General features: G+C 43.6%; 1 protein-coding gene across 7 annotated transcripts in view; it reads left to right on the top strand.

Moving 5' to 3' along the window:
- The window catches only part of LOC124031418 (calcium-dependent secretion activator 1), a 219,398-nt gene that overhangs the window by 97,978 nt on the left and 106,073 nt on the right, over window positions 1-15,347 (top strand). The gene's annotated exons all lie outside the window — the stretch shown is intronic.

Below are 15,347 nucleotides of genomic sequence, written 5' to 3'. Positions count from 1 at the left end.
TGCTTTAATTAAAGGATACTCACAGATGTATGTAGAGTATCAGAGATGGGTAAGTAATCCATATCTCTTCCTGATATAGATGATGAATTCATCATTGTCAGTAGAAGGAAATATTTCCTCATGTATAATGCAGGACTCATCACCACTCTTCCGTCCTTCTCCTCCCCTCTTCTCTCTGCCGTACTTCTTCCCTCATCTCTCTGCCGTCCTTCGCCCCTCCCATCTTCTCTCTGCCGTCCTCTCCAGGGTTTTTGGGGATCAAAAAGGGGCTTAGGTAGTGGGTGTGGCAGGGGGAGTGCCAATGAGAGCGTGGCATATATGTTTCATTCTACAAATTTCTCCATGTGGCTGAGAGACATTTTCGCTGATTTCCTGCAATTCTACACATTTTGCCATGGCTTATGCTGTATTATTTTGCTCAAAAATAATAAAATTAATACTCAAAATGAATGAATTGTTTTTGGTATTGTACATTCTCCTTGACTGTTAGAGCTCAAAGATTATATTATTTAAAACATATATTAGCTCCATTATCTTTCCTACATACCTTCTGTTTTTAGTCTATTTCCTATCTTCCCCTCCCTCTGATTTGAACAGCAGGATGGTATGTCCTAGACCCCCTGCTAGAGCTATAGTAGATAAAACTGTTTCTAACAGTAACCCTGTACCCTAGCCATCAATACTCATTCAGAAGTGTTCATCTTGAAGAGGGCCTTGTTCTGAGTGAACAGATGTTGATTGTAGTTTTTAGGGTCACGCTGTTACTGTAACACACCCTATATGAACTATGTGGCGCAGTGGGTTTTGTCATCTGTTACTGTCAGAGTTATCAGTCTCTATGCCTTGAGTGCACAGAGATAGAGAGTAGATATTGTCTACAGTCTAGACTATGGCAAGGGATGCAGCTGTGCCCATCATTGACATCAAACTGTGTGTCCAAGCTTATGGGTTAGGGTTACAATTAGGGTTAGAATTAAGGTTTGAGGCCTCCCAAGTGGCGCAGCCTGGCGTCGTCCGGGTTAGGGGAGGGTTTGGCCGGGGGCTTTACTTGGCCCTTCACACTCTAGTGACTCCTGCAGGCTGACCTCAGTTGTCAGTTGAACAGTTTTACCTCCGACACATTGGTGCGGCTGGTTTCTGGGTGAAGCTGTTATGCAGGTGAATGAGGACCCAAAAGCGACTTGGCGAAAACAGAGTATTTAATCCAGTAAAGTTACTTTACAAACAAAAGGCATAATACTAGTAATGACGAGAACAGACAGGAGACTTGATCAAGAAACGGGAAGGCACTTGAACGTAGCAGACTCAGACACCTGCTCACCACGCAGCATCTGAAACACGGACAACATAGACACAGCACGGTGAACAATAGATAAGGATCCGACAGGACAGGAACGGAAAACAAGGGAAGAAATAGGGACTCTAATCAGGGGAAAAGATAAGGAACAGGTGTGGGAAGACTAAATGATGATTAGGGGAATAGGAACAGCTGGGAGCAGGAACGGAACGATAGAGAGAGAGAGAGAGGGAGGGGAAGAGAGAGGGTCGAACCTAATAAGACCAGCAGGGGGAAGCCTGAAGGGAAAGCATAATGACAAGACAATCTAAGACAAAACATGACAGTGGCGGCAACGGAGGAAATCATGATGAAACAGGACCGTAAGATCCCAATCCACTAAGTATTGGTGAAATTGCGACAAGGACGGACCTGGGGGAGGGAAGACGAACGGGGAGTGCGAAGAAAGGGCTTGACACAGGAGACATGGAAGACAGGATGGACGCTGTGACGAAGATGTCGGAAGAAGTGCGCACAGCGACAGGATTGACGACCTGGGAGACACGGAACGGACCAATGGCGGAGTCAATGAGAGGAAGGTTGTGAGTGGAAAGCCACACTCTCTGGCCGCAGACAATACCTTGGGGCGTTTATTGGCGGCTCTCACAGTCTGTGCCCTGTAACGGCAAAGTGCAGACCTCACCCTCCTCCAGGTGCGCTCACAACGTTGGACAAACGCTTGAGCGGAGGGAAAATTATTCTGCCCAGGGGAGCTGTTCTGCCCAAAATAAAAGAGGTTGACGTGAATTGCGGGCCTCTGTCTGGCGTCTAACGGGAGGCCATGAATTCTGAACACATTCTCGATAATGATTTGTGGTCTCCTTAGCGGAAGGAAGTTTAGCGAGGGGAATGAAATGTTAGAGAACCTATCGACAACCGTAAGAATCACAGTCTTCCCCGCAGACAAAGGCAGACCGGTAATGAAGTCTTTTAGGAAATGGGAGTCCGAACAATACATTTTTAGTGTCCTAACTTGGCAGAGTGAGCCCACTGAAGAACAGCCACGAGTGGAAAAGGCATAGTAAAACATTCCCCAGACTGTCAACCCGACAACACGCCCATAAGGAAGAATCCCTCGGGATGTAAGTGAGAACGAGCTTGACGGGCATTAAGTCGTTTGGCAGAACGGAACTCAAGGTTCTTATGGTCTGGAACGGTCGCCCCCTCCAACCACTGTCGCCATTCGCCTTTAAGCCCTGCAACCTCGACAATGAATTGTCTAGTGACGTCCTCACAGTGAATGACCACTTAAAAACGTCTGATAAGACGTGAATGAGATCAGATGGGATCTGTAACGGACCACTTAAAAACGTCTTGACAAAGTGGATCAGTGGAAACTTGTAGAACACGTCGAACGTGCTGAACATGTTCGGTGAAAAAATCAGGATATCGTCAAGATAGACAAAAACAAAGATGTTCAGCATGTCTCTCAGAACATCATTAACTAATGCCTGAAAAAACGAGACCAAACGGCAGAAGTACTCAAAATGCCCTAACGGAGTTTACGCCATTTTTCGTCCCCCTCTCTGATGCGCACGAGTACGAAGGTCCAACTTAGTAAAGCACCTGGCTCCCTGCAGAATCTCGAAGGCTGATGACAAGGGGAAGCGGATAACGATTCTTAACCGTTATGTCATTCAGCCCTCGATAATCCACGCAGGGGTCAGTCCTTCTTCTTAACAAAAAGAAGCCGGAGAGGAAGAAGGCACTATGGTACCGGCGTCAAGAGACACAGATAAATAATCCTCGATACGTTCGGGAGCCGACAGAGAAGTCTACTGAGTGGTCCCCGGAAGGAGATCAATACTACAATCATACGACCGGTTTGCGCAGATCATGATAACTCCTGTCAAATCGCCAGGTTCCTCCTGAGAAGTGGGGACAGAAGAAATGGGAGGGATGGCAGACATTAAACACTTCACATGACAAGAAACGTTCCAGGATAGGATAGAATTACTAGACCAATTAATAGAAGGATTATGACATACTAGCCAGGGATGACCCAAAACAACAGGTGTAAAAGGTGAACGAAAAATCAAAAAAGAAATAGTCTCACTGTGGTTACCAGATACTGTGAGAGTTAAAGGTAGTGTCTCAAATCTGATACTGGGAAGATGACTACCATCTAAGGCAAACATGGGCGTAGGCTTGTCTAACTGTCTGAAAGGAATGTCATGTTTCCAGCCCATGCTTCGTCCATGAAACAACCCTCAGCCCCAGAGTCAATCAAGGCACTGCATGTAGCACCGAACCGGTCCAGCGTAGATGGACCGACATAGTAGTACAGGATCTAGATGAAGAGACCTGAGTAGTAGCGCTCACCAGTAGCCCTCCGCTTACTGATGAGCTCTGCCAGAGGGCCTTTTACTCCATTCCTTCTCTTCCATTGCCAAAATAGGAATCCATCAAATCCGCAATAGAGGCACAGGCGGTTGGTGATCCTCCGTTCCCTCTCCTTGGTCGAGATGCGAATACCTCCCAGCTGCATGGGCTCAGTCTCTGAGAGCTCTCTTCCACGAGCTTGGTGACGAAGATCTACCCGTCGTTCTATGCGGATGGCGAGAGCAATCAAAAGTCCACACTGGAAGGAACCTCAGAATCTCATCTTTGACCACTGCGTGGAGTCCCTCCAGAAAAGAGCGCCGGCTCGTTCCAGTCACTAGAGGCAGCAAGAGTGCGAAACTCTATAGAGTAATCCGTTATGGATCGATCACCTTGGCATAGGGAAGCCAGGGCCCATTGAACGGTCAAAAACCCGAATCATCTCCTCTTTAAAGTTTTGTTAGAACAATCAGCCCTTGCCTCCCAGATTGAGCCCGGCCAGTAGTGAAATTGCTAGAGTATGTGTTGGGTTGGAGAGAGAACACAATATCACACTGGGTACTTTGCCAGGCCCATGGCCGAGACGAAGACTCTGGAACTGTCCAGAGAGGTTTTCGACGGCAGTGCGAGCATCTGTAGTCGCTGGGTCCATTCCTTGGTCGGATCCTTCTGTTATGCAGGTGAATGAGGACCCAAAAGCGACTTGGCGAAAACAGAGTATTTAATCCAGTAAAGTTACTTTACAAACAAAAGGCATAATACTACTCGTAATGACGAGAACAGACAGGAGACTTGATCAAGAACTGCAGGTTGCCTCGGGAAGGCACAGACACCTGCTCACCACGCAGCATCTGAGGGAAACACGACACGACAGGGCAATACATAGACACAGCACGGTGAACAATAGATAAGGATCCGACAGGACAGGAACGGAAAACAAGGGAAGAAATAGGGACTCTAATCAGGGGAAAAGATAAGGAACAGGTGTGGGAAGACTAAATGATGATTAGGGAATAGGAACAGCTGGGAGCAGGAACGGAACGATAGAGAGAGGAGAGAGAGGGAGGGGAGAGAGGGATAGAAAAAGGGAACGAACCTAATAAGACCAGCAGGGGGAAACGAACAGAAGGGAAAGCATAATGACAAGACAATCTAAGACAAAACATGACAGAAGCGGGCGGGTGTTTAGAAGCACGGTTTTGCGGGTCATGCTCCGGAGGAGGCATGACTCGACCTTCGCGTCCCAAGCCTGTTGGGGAGTTGCAGTGATGAAACAAGATCAAAATTGCAGGTAAAATTAAAAAATAAAAAGGTTAGGGCTAGGTTAAGGATTTTAAATGGGAATACATTTTTAGTCCCCACAAGCATAGTAAAACAAGTGTGTGTGAGAAAGAGAAGGGGCTATTTTAAGCCCTGCTTCCTCACAGTGGAATGTGATGAGATCAGATGGGATCTGTGAGTGGATCAGTGGAAACTTTAGTTCAACCTCAATTGTTCCTGAAACATAGTAGAGTTTATTTGTGCTAGATACAGTATCTCGGTCAGACAGCCATGGATAACGGAACACTGAGTACATTTAAAAAAGGGATCCATTCCTTCTCTTCCATTATGCACAGATGGCCAGTCTCCTGTTGATCTTTGCATAGGAATGTTAGGTTCTAAATATCAGTAAGAACTCGATGGACATTATGAAAGCTTAAACCAAGTTTATTCATCCCAAAGGATAGCTGAACCGACTAAGACATATTCACACAAGCACTGATATTTAACTATTTATCCGATGCATCTCTGTTGCTTGACAGAACTTTAGTGATATCTGTTCTTCCTCACTTCATCTGACCTGACCGCTACCCCAAACTCCTCCCCAACTCACGACTGTCATGGTGACTGGTACCAGACTGTGTCTCTTCTCCTCCCAGAGGATCCCTCCCATAGGATCCCTGATGGCTAACAAGAACATATCCTGACATAATGTAAACGTTATACATTACCCTCTCTCCCTCACTGACATGAATAAGTATATTTCATATTCTCAGAACCCAACAGTCCCCTCTGTTGAACATTAACCCCATACTGTTCATCACTATATAAACTTGGACATTTCTTATAAATGGGCAAACAGTGATAGTACTACATGAACAAAAAATGTAACATAATTAACATTCACAGTGAGGTTTACAAACTCCGACTTATGGCCTCTGTTCTATAGTCACACTATGCACACTCTTACTTCCATTTCTCATGGAAAACTGATAATAACGTGCCTGCTGGACTTCTTCCAGTTCAACTTTCTCCTTCTGGTTCCTAAGAGAGTGACAGCACAAGAGTTCAAAAGTCAAACGGAAGACATATCAGCATTAATAAGGTGACACAAGACATATCAGCATTAATAAGGTGGTAAGCTATGCATAATTATATATGCATGAAAACCCAAAGTGTGATAGCATGAGAATTCCCACTCTCTCTTCACCTGTCTCTATGCCCCCAGGACACTGGATTCCACAAAAAAGAAGGCCCTAGAGAACCTCCTCATGCTTCCACCCAGTCTTCCCCTTTCCGGCCACAGGCTCCGAAAGGTGTTCCCAAGCCATGTCATTTTCACTTTGTTCTCCTTCTTCCTCAATTGTCACCTGATATGCACGTCACCTGAGAGGCAAGTGCGTATCCCGAATCAATGCCTTCAGAATGTTGTGACATGACGATCTTTACCGCTGCAAGGAATACTGTGTGGACCAGACCAATGTTGTCCCAACACCCCTGCCTAGTGCTTCTTTATGTACACTCAATCTCCAGAATTCAGTTCGTGCTCCCGGTTATCTCCTGCTCCTCATGTGCCACTTTCACCTGGGAATATACACACTGCAACCCATGGGTCATTTCCTGACAACAGAACAACAGACTCTCCCAACAAAGCTACTAGAGTAACCCCTGCTACTACTAACACTGCCCATGACGCATACCTCCAAATACCTCATTTACACCGTAGTCCAATTCCATGCTGTTACTACCTGTATATGGCCACCTTCAGTTACTGTCCCTACAGCGACTGCCGTGAGAATAATCGCTGCATGGAATCTGTCAAGTGTTTGCTGGTTGTTATAAATGGGGAAGAGATTAATGTCGTTGGAAGAATATCCATCCTAACAAAACTCTGAATCATAGGTTTCCTGAAAGTTTACAATAGTGTCTGAAATGCCAACACTATCTCTGCTACTTTCACCATGATCTGGGTATGTGCAATAGTCCCTATATTGTGCACAGTTAGCTGTACTCCCTCTCCTACGAGCTATCTCCTGTAACAATATACATGGTCTCTGGGGATGATACCACTCTATCACCCCGGCCTCAATTCATGAGCCCCCACAGATCTCCACCCCAGTCACATTCCATCCCACTTAACAGCTTTGTGTCACGTCCTTACCTTAGTTCCCTTTTTAGGTCTCTGTTTTAGTTTGGTCAGGACGTGAGTTGGGGTGGGCATTCTATGTTTTGTTCTAGGTTTTGTATTTCTGGTGTTGGCCTGGTATGGTTCCCAATCAGAGGCAGCTGTCAATCATTGTCTCTGAGAACCATACTTAGGCAGCCTGTTTTCCCACTATGGGTTGTGGGTAGTTATTTTCTGTTTAGTGTTTTTGTTGCACCTTGCAGAACTGTTTGTTTGTCGGTTTGTTGTTTTTGTTCCAGTATTCATCTTTATTAAAATCATTATGAATACGTACCACGCTGCTCTTTGGTCCTCTTCTCCGTCTCCCGACGACAATCGTTACATTATGTAAACATTGTCTCAAACACAGACCTCATGTGTACCTCGCCTCCTGCTACAGATACATTTTCACATATATCATTCCATCTAACCCATAACACAATAGTCACTACTCCTAATGCACTTCTAAAGTTATAAACATAATAAAACATTCTTAAATCAATTAGTCACTATACACCAATCCCTCCTCTACAACAATGAACTCGTATGTTCCACAACATTTTGACTTGAAAGGGAAAGAGAAAAGGTACATGTTTAATAATTCACACCACCCTTGATGTGACAAAGACTGGGGAAAGAACCGTCCGTCTGTTCCCTTCTATGCCCATGTGATGCTGGTCTCCATGCCGTCTCCTTCATTTTCATCCTTGGGTGTTATCGCAAGACACAGGCTATGAGCCTTGTATGCAATTAATTGTACCCGTATCATCCAGCAATCTATATGTATTGATGCAATTTAACATTACAATGCTGACATGGTATAAAACAAAAAACAAATAAACCTTCATGGTTGACCCAAGCTATCATCCAGTGAGTTCTCTAACAACCTCCCTCTTCGAGGACACTTAAAGATAAGGTTTCTAGATAAGGTTTCTGGAAAAATCCTCCCTAGTGTTATGCTGGTGAATGAGGACCCAAAAGCGACTTAACAGAAACAGAGTCTTTATTCCAGTCTTAAACAAAAACGATAATCCTGGATATTATCTTGGGTAAATACAAAACAGGAAAACTGAAATCCACTCGTCAGTAGAGAGGAACGACTGGAGACGCGACCACAGACTGCAGGTCGCTTCGGGAAGGCACAGGCCGTAGCTGACATAGACACCTGCTCACACGCAGCATCTGAAGAAGGCAAAAACACGACAGGGCGGAACAAGGACACAGAACAGCAAACATCAAACAAGGATCCGACAAGGACAGAAGCGGAAAACAGAGGGAGAAATAGGGACTCTAATCAGAGGGCAAAATAGGGGACAGGTGTGAAAGAGTAAATGAGGTAGTTAGGAGAATGAGGAACAGCTGGGAGCAGGAACGGAACGATAGAGAGAGAGAGCGAGAGAGGGAGAGAGGGAGGGGGAGAGAGAGGGATAGAAAGAGGGAAATAACCTAATAAGACCAGCAGAGGGAAACGAATAGAAGGGAAGCACAGGGACAAGACATGATAATCAATGACAAAACATGACACCTAGGCCCAATAAATTCTAGCACTGCACCCACACCTCACAGTTTGAGAGTAGCGCTCTCTCTCTCTCTCGCTTTATCTGAATCATAATTAATACATTTGATAAACTATCCAATCCAAATATAGAAATACTCAAAGTAAAGCACTAAGGACTGTCAATCACTCAACTTTAAGTTTCTCAACCTGGCACACATCATCACGGTTAGAATGTACATTTATAAACGGGACCCGATATTACGTGTATTAACTCTTCTCATTACCACCCCCATTTGTCCCTGTTCTGTCTCGAGTGGCATGGTAGTGAAAGATCGGTATCTCAATGCATTCTTAGTCCAAATTGTTTGCAGTGTGTAGAACTTCCTCAATATCACCCCCCCCTTTCCCGGCACTTCTTTATAGTGTTACAAGTTTATCTTCCCAACGGCACATACAGTGAGGGAAAAAAGTATTTGATCCCCTGCTGATTTTGTACGTTTGCCCACTGACAAGGAAATGATCAGTCTATAATGGTAGGTTTATTTGAACAGTGAGAGACAGAATAACAACAACAAATCCAGAAAAACGCATGTCAAAAATGTTATAAATTGATTTGCATTTTAATGAGGGAAATAAGTGTTTGACCCATCTGCAAAACATGACTTAGTACTTGGTGGAAAAACCCTTGTTGGCAATCAGAGGTCAGACGTTTCTTGTAGTTGGCCACCAGGTTTGCACACATCTCAGGAGGGATTTTGTCCCACTCCTCTTTGCAGATCTTCTCCAAGTCATTAAGGTTTCGAAGCTGACATTTGGCAACTCGAACCTTCAGCTCCCTCCACAGATTTTCTATGTGATTAACCTGTTTGGGGTAGGGGGCAGCATTTTCACTTTTGGATAAATAGCGTGCCCAAACTGAACTGCCTCCTACTCTGTCCCAGATCCTAATACATGCATATTATTAGTATTGGATAGAAAACACTCTGAAGTTTCTAAACCTGTTTGAATCATGTCTGTGAGTATAACATAACTTATTTAGCAGGTGAAACCCTGAGGACAAACCATTCAGATTTGTTCTTTTTTGAAGTCACTGTCTTTTCAATCAAGTTTTCATGGGGAATCCAGAATTCTAATCGACTTTCCTGCAGTAACTATCACTTCCACTGGATGTCACCAGTTTGTAGAAATTGGTTGAGGTTTTTCCTTTGTGTAATGAAGAAGTACCATAGCTCAGAACGAACGTCACTTCATGTGTACCTTTTGATAGAGGCGCGTAACCAGAAAAGTAGCATCAGTTTGTTTTGCTCCTGTATTGAACACAGATCATCCCGTCTTCAATTTGATCGATTATATACACGTTTAGAAATACCTAAAGTTGTATTACAAAAGTAGTTTGAAATGTTTTGGCAAAGTTTACAGGTAACTTTTGAGATATTTTGTAGCGAGGTTGCGTAAGTTGGAAGCGGTGTTTTTCTGGATCAAACGTGCCATATAAATGGACATTTTGGATATATATCGACAGAATGAATCGAACAAAAGGACCATTTGTGATGTTTACGGGACAAAGAGGAGTGCCAACAAAAGAAGCTGGTCAAAGGTAAGGCATGATTTATATTTTATTTCTGCGTTTTGTGTCGTGCCTGCAGAGTTGAAATATGCTACTCTCTCATTGTTTACTGTTGTGCTATCATCAGATACTAGCATCTTATGCTTTCGCCGAAAAGCCTTTTTGAAATCTGACATGTTGGCTCGATTCACAATAAGTGTAGCTTTAATTTGCTATCTTGCATGTGTGATTTAATGAAAGTTAGATTTGTATAGAAATGTAATTGAATTTGGCGCTCTGCATTTTCCCTGGCTATTGGCCATGTGGGACGCAAGCGTCCCGCCTACCCAAGAGAGGTTAACGTCTGGAGACTGGCGAGGCTTAATGTGCTTCTTCTTGAGCCACTCCTTTGTTGCCTTGGCCGTGTGTTTTGGGTCATTGTCATGCTGGAATACCCATCCACTACCTATTTTCAATGCCCTGGCTGAGGGTTGGAGGTTGTCACCCAAGATTTGAAGGTACATGGCCCCGTCCATCGTCCCTTTGATGCGGTGAAGTTGTCCTGTCCCCTTAGCTGAAAAACACCCCCAAAGCATAATGTTTCCACCTCCATGTTTGACGGTGGGGATGGTGTTATTGGGGTCATAGGCACATTCCTCCTCCTCCAAACACGGCGAGTTGAGTTGATGCCAAAGAGCTCAATTTTGGTCTCATCTGACCACAACACTTTCACCCAGTTGTCCTCTGAATCATTCAGATGTTCATTGGCAAACTTCAGACGGGCATGTATATGTGCTTTCTTGAGCAGGGGGACCTTGCGGGCACTGCAGGATTTCAATCCTGCACGGCGTAGTGTGTTACCAATTGTTTTCTTGGTGACTATGGTCCCAGCTGCCTTGAGATCATTGACAATATCCCCCCGTGTAGTTCTGGGCTGATTCCTCACCATTCTCATGATTATTGCAACTCCACAAGGTGAGATCTTGCATGGAGCCCCAGGTCGAGGAAGATGGACAGTTCTTTTGTGTTTCTTCAATTTGCGAATAATCGCACCAACTGTTGTCACCTTCTCACCAAGCTGCTTGGCGATGGTCTTGTAGCCCATTACAGTCTTGTGTAGGTCTACAATCTTGTCCCTGACATCCTTGGAGAGCTCTTTGGTCTTGGCCATGGTGGAGAGTTTGGAATCTGATTGATTGATTGCTTCTGTGGACAGGTGTCTTTTATACAGGTAACAAGCTGAGATTAGGAGCACTCCCTTTAACTTCATATAGTATAGGGACGCTTGTTTCCCACTTGGCCAAAAGCCAGCGCGGCAAATTCAAATAAAATGATATAAAAATCTAACTTTCATTAAATCACACATGTAAGATACTAAATTAAAGCTACACCCGTTGTGAATCCAGCCAACATGTCAGATTTTTAAAAGGCTTTTCGGGAAAAAGCATAAGAAGCTATTTTCTGATGATAGCACAACAGTAAACAAAAACGTACAAAATCAGCGGGGGATCAAAATACTTTTTTCCCTCACTGTATGTAAGTCTTGCTTGTCACATTTGATGGCCCTTGATAATGTCCGATTTCAATATAGAGTAATCAATTTTTTTCTAAGTTCACGAGTCTCTCACCTGAGCAGCTACCACCATTATGTCTGGTCCATTTCTCACACCAGTACAGCAGGAGCACGAGAGAAGTTTGAATGTGATCTCTCTCCATGTCTCAGGACTCATGGGGCGCTCCTGCCGACCATAACCAGGTTAATGGCTCGGACGCAGACTGGAGTGTTTAAAGTCACTGTCGCATTGAACGCCTTTGTGGCTCTTTCTTCAGCCGGTTCGGGAGGGTTTTGAGGTTCACACATGCTGTTCATGGTCAAATTATTCCTATCATTGCATTAAGACCCCATCTGACGTCAACTTCCATGATAACCTCTAGAGAATACAGATCAGAACATCAGTTTAGTTACAAGCATTGACTATATGACAAATTATTACATTTCCAATGTTCTTAATCCCTTTATATCTAAGACAAATGTCAAAGAGTATAACAACATACTGTTACTGTTGAAACCATTTTCAAAATGAGTTCATACTCCCTTATTTAACTGGCGACCTCTCGGAAGACTTACCAGATCAGGGAGTTAGAACTCTAACCCATGGGGGAATCCCAACAATCCAGCAGACCCAATCTGGTGAAATTTGTATCGAAAGAAAGACATAAATGAAATCAGCAATACACATCACAATCCATTTGGAGTAACTGTTAATCCTTATTAACATATGTTTTGTTCTATATGCAGACGGAACAAAATACCTGTGTGTATTTACCCAAAGACTAGAGCCCCAGGGAATTGCTAGTTTCCCCTTTGTACACATGATTCACAACGTTATTCAAAAACAAACAGCACTGCATGTTAAATAAAAAATTGTAAACATTTGAATGACCAATCAACTTAGAATTACAACTCTTGATAACTCCATAAGGAAATAATTGTATCCATAAGGAAATAATGGTATCCCATAAAGTAATGGTGAAATAGACTAGAGACTGGGGTTTTTCATTTATTTTATAATTAAATCCCACCTGTTTCTATCATTTCTAGTGAGATTGATCAGGCCTCACCAGAAAGTCAGGATACAGGGCATTCAACACCATTAAATATTTACTTTACCTTTTCTTTCCCTGTCCTTCAGAAACCATTTAAAAAATGTCAAACATTTCCATCCTTCTGCATAGCCAATTTAAAACCAAATTGAAAAGACCCACAAAATAATTCCCATGGTATCTGGTAAGTTGTGTGTGCCCGCTGGTGTGTCTGGTAAACCCTAGGTCAAAAACACACACGTGAACAGGCCATACTTATCTGGGAACTCCGTTTATGGCCTAATCCAGATACTTTTATACTTAAAACTGCTCTCTCCAAGACCACCGTCTCAGGGAACATTCCAATGAGAGATCAAGAAAGTGTAAGTTTTTGTTAGCATTCACTATGTTACATCTTAATCAGAAATTCAAAATGATGAATTATAAACCAAACATGATGATGGTAAATCCACTGTCCATATTCCCATGATTAATCATTTGTTTTAATCCACCCCCGTCGTTTATCTATCATTTTATTTAGCATGTAAAATGCTTAGACATGGCGACATTATCTCGCCACCGAGTCTAACGATTCACTGGTGTCTTTTCCCCATGATTCTCCATAACCACCGCACCACAATGTTTGGTAACCCCACTGCTCATTTCTAATGACTCCTCCCTTTCGTCCATTCTAAAATCTATTTCAGAATAAGACGACATAAAATGTAAATCTATTTAATAATGAAACTACATAAAATGTCTCACGAGATTAGAAAATCCCTCCACGGTTTTCTGAGTTTGCAAGGATGGTTTGGCCAGATAATTTTAATGTGTTACCTCTTCAGAATCCATCCCCCTGGCATTTCGCCTAGATTCTTCAACCCAAAATACCTTTTCCTTCGACAAATTTAGCCAATTTCTCATCATAAGGAATGCACAATATTTGATCCCTGACATCTATTAAAATGTTGTTTGAGACATGATCTCATACTTTTCCCTCCACATAAAAATCAATCGAACCGAGGCTATACACTGAGGGAGAGGAAGATGTTAGATAGCAGTGTATAGCCTCTGCTATCTAACATTTTCCTCTCCCGCTGCTTTCAAGAGGATTTTTTTGCAACCCTTTTGAAAAAAATGAAAATGCTTGCATCGCAGCATCCCGTCGGAATACAGCGGACTCCATCCCCACCTTACACTCCCTTTTTCTTTTTTTCTTTATTTATTGTGTGAATTTTACCCCTTTATCTCCCTGATTTCGTTGTATCCAATTGTTAGTAGCTACTATCTTGTCTCATCGCTACAACTCCCGTACGGGCTCGGGAGAGACGAAGGTTGAAAGTCATGCCTCCTCCGACACAACCCAACCAAGCCGCACTGCTTCTTAACACAGCGTGCATCCAACCCGGAAGCCAGCCGCACCAATGTGTCAGAGGAAACACTGTGCACCTGGAAACCTTGGTTAGCGTGCACTGCGCCCGGCCCGCCATAGGAGTCGCTGGTGCGCGTTGAGACAAGGATATCCCTACCGGCCAAGCCCTCCCTAACCCGGACGACGCTAGTCCAATTGTGCGTCGCCCCACGGACCTCCCGGTCGCGGCCGGTTACGAAACTCCCTTTTTCAATGACCAATAGTCCCACACCTAAAACAGGACTATTGATTTTCCCTTTCCTCCCCTTTCCCTTGTCTTACTTTGGCCATTGAAACCACTGTTAATGACGTTCACTGTGGCTGCATTAACCACTCGTACATCTGCGGAGTAAACGGAATTAGCTTCCTCTTTCCATGCCGCTTGTACTATTTCATCCCAATGAGAATGCTGGTCCAATACCCCCGCAATTTCAGGTTTCAAACCTGCCATCAAAGCCGACATTCGTCAACAGTGAAGAGGCGACTCCGGGATGCTGGCCTTCTAGGCAGGGTTCCTCTGTCCAGTGTCTGTGCTCTTTTGCCCATCTTAATCTTTTATTTTTATTGGCCACTCTGAGATATGGCTTTTTCTTTGTAACTCTGCCTAGAAGGCCAGCATCCCGGAGTCGCCTCTTCACTGTTGACTTTGAGACTGGTGTTTTGTGGGTACTATTTAATGAAGCTGTCAGTTGAGGACTTTTGAAGCGTCTGTTTCTCAAACTAGACACTCTAATGTACATGTCCTCTTGCTCAGTTGTGAAACGGGGCCTCCCACTCCTCTTTCTATTCTGGTTAGGGCCAGATTGCGCTGTACTGTGAAGGGAGTAGTACACAGCATTGTACGAGATCTTCAGTTTCTCTGCAATTTCTCGCATGGAATAGTTTTCATTTCTCAGAACAAGAATAGACTGACAAGTTTCAGAAGAAAGTTATTTGTTTTTTATTTGCCAACTTGAGCCTGTAATCGAACCCACAAATGCTGATGCTCCAGCTACTCAACTAGTCTATTGTTATATTTATCAGCAAAACAGTTTTCAGCTGTGCTAACATAATTGCAAAAGGGTTTTCTAATGATCAATTAGCCTTTTAAAATTATAAACTTGGATTAGCTAACACAACGTGCCATTGGAACACAGGAGTGATGTTTGCTGATAATGGGCCTCTGTACACCTATGTAGATATTCCATTAAAAATCAGCTGTTTCCAGCTACAATAGTCATTTACAAC

Source organism: Oncorhynchus gorbuscha, linkage group LG03 (assembly GCF_021184085.1).
Source record: "Oncorhynchus gorbuscha isolate QuinsamMale2020 ecotype Even-year linkage group LG03, OgorEven_v1.0, whole genome shotgun sequence".
Classification (NCBI taxonomy): domain Eukaryota; kingdom Metazoa; phylum Chordata; class Actinopteri; order Salmoniformes; family Salmonidae; genus Oncorhynchus; species Oncorhynchus gorbuscha.
The sequence above is the reverse complement of the archived record's forward strand: the minus strand, read 5'-3'. Positions and strand labels throughout refer to the sequence as shown.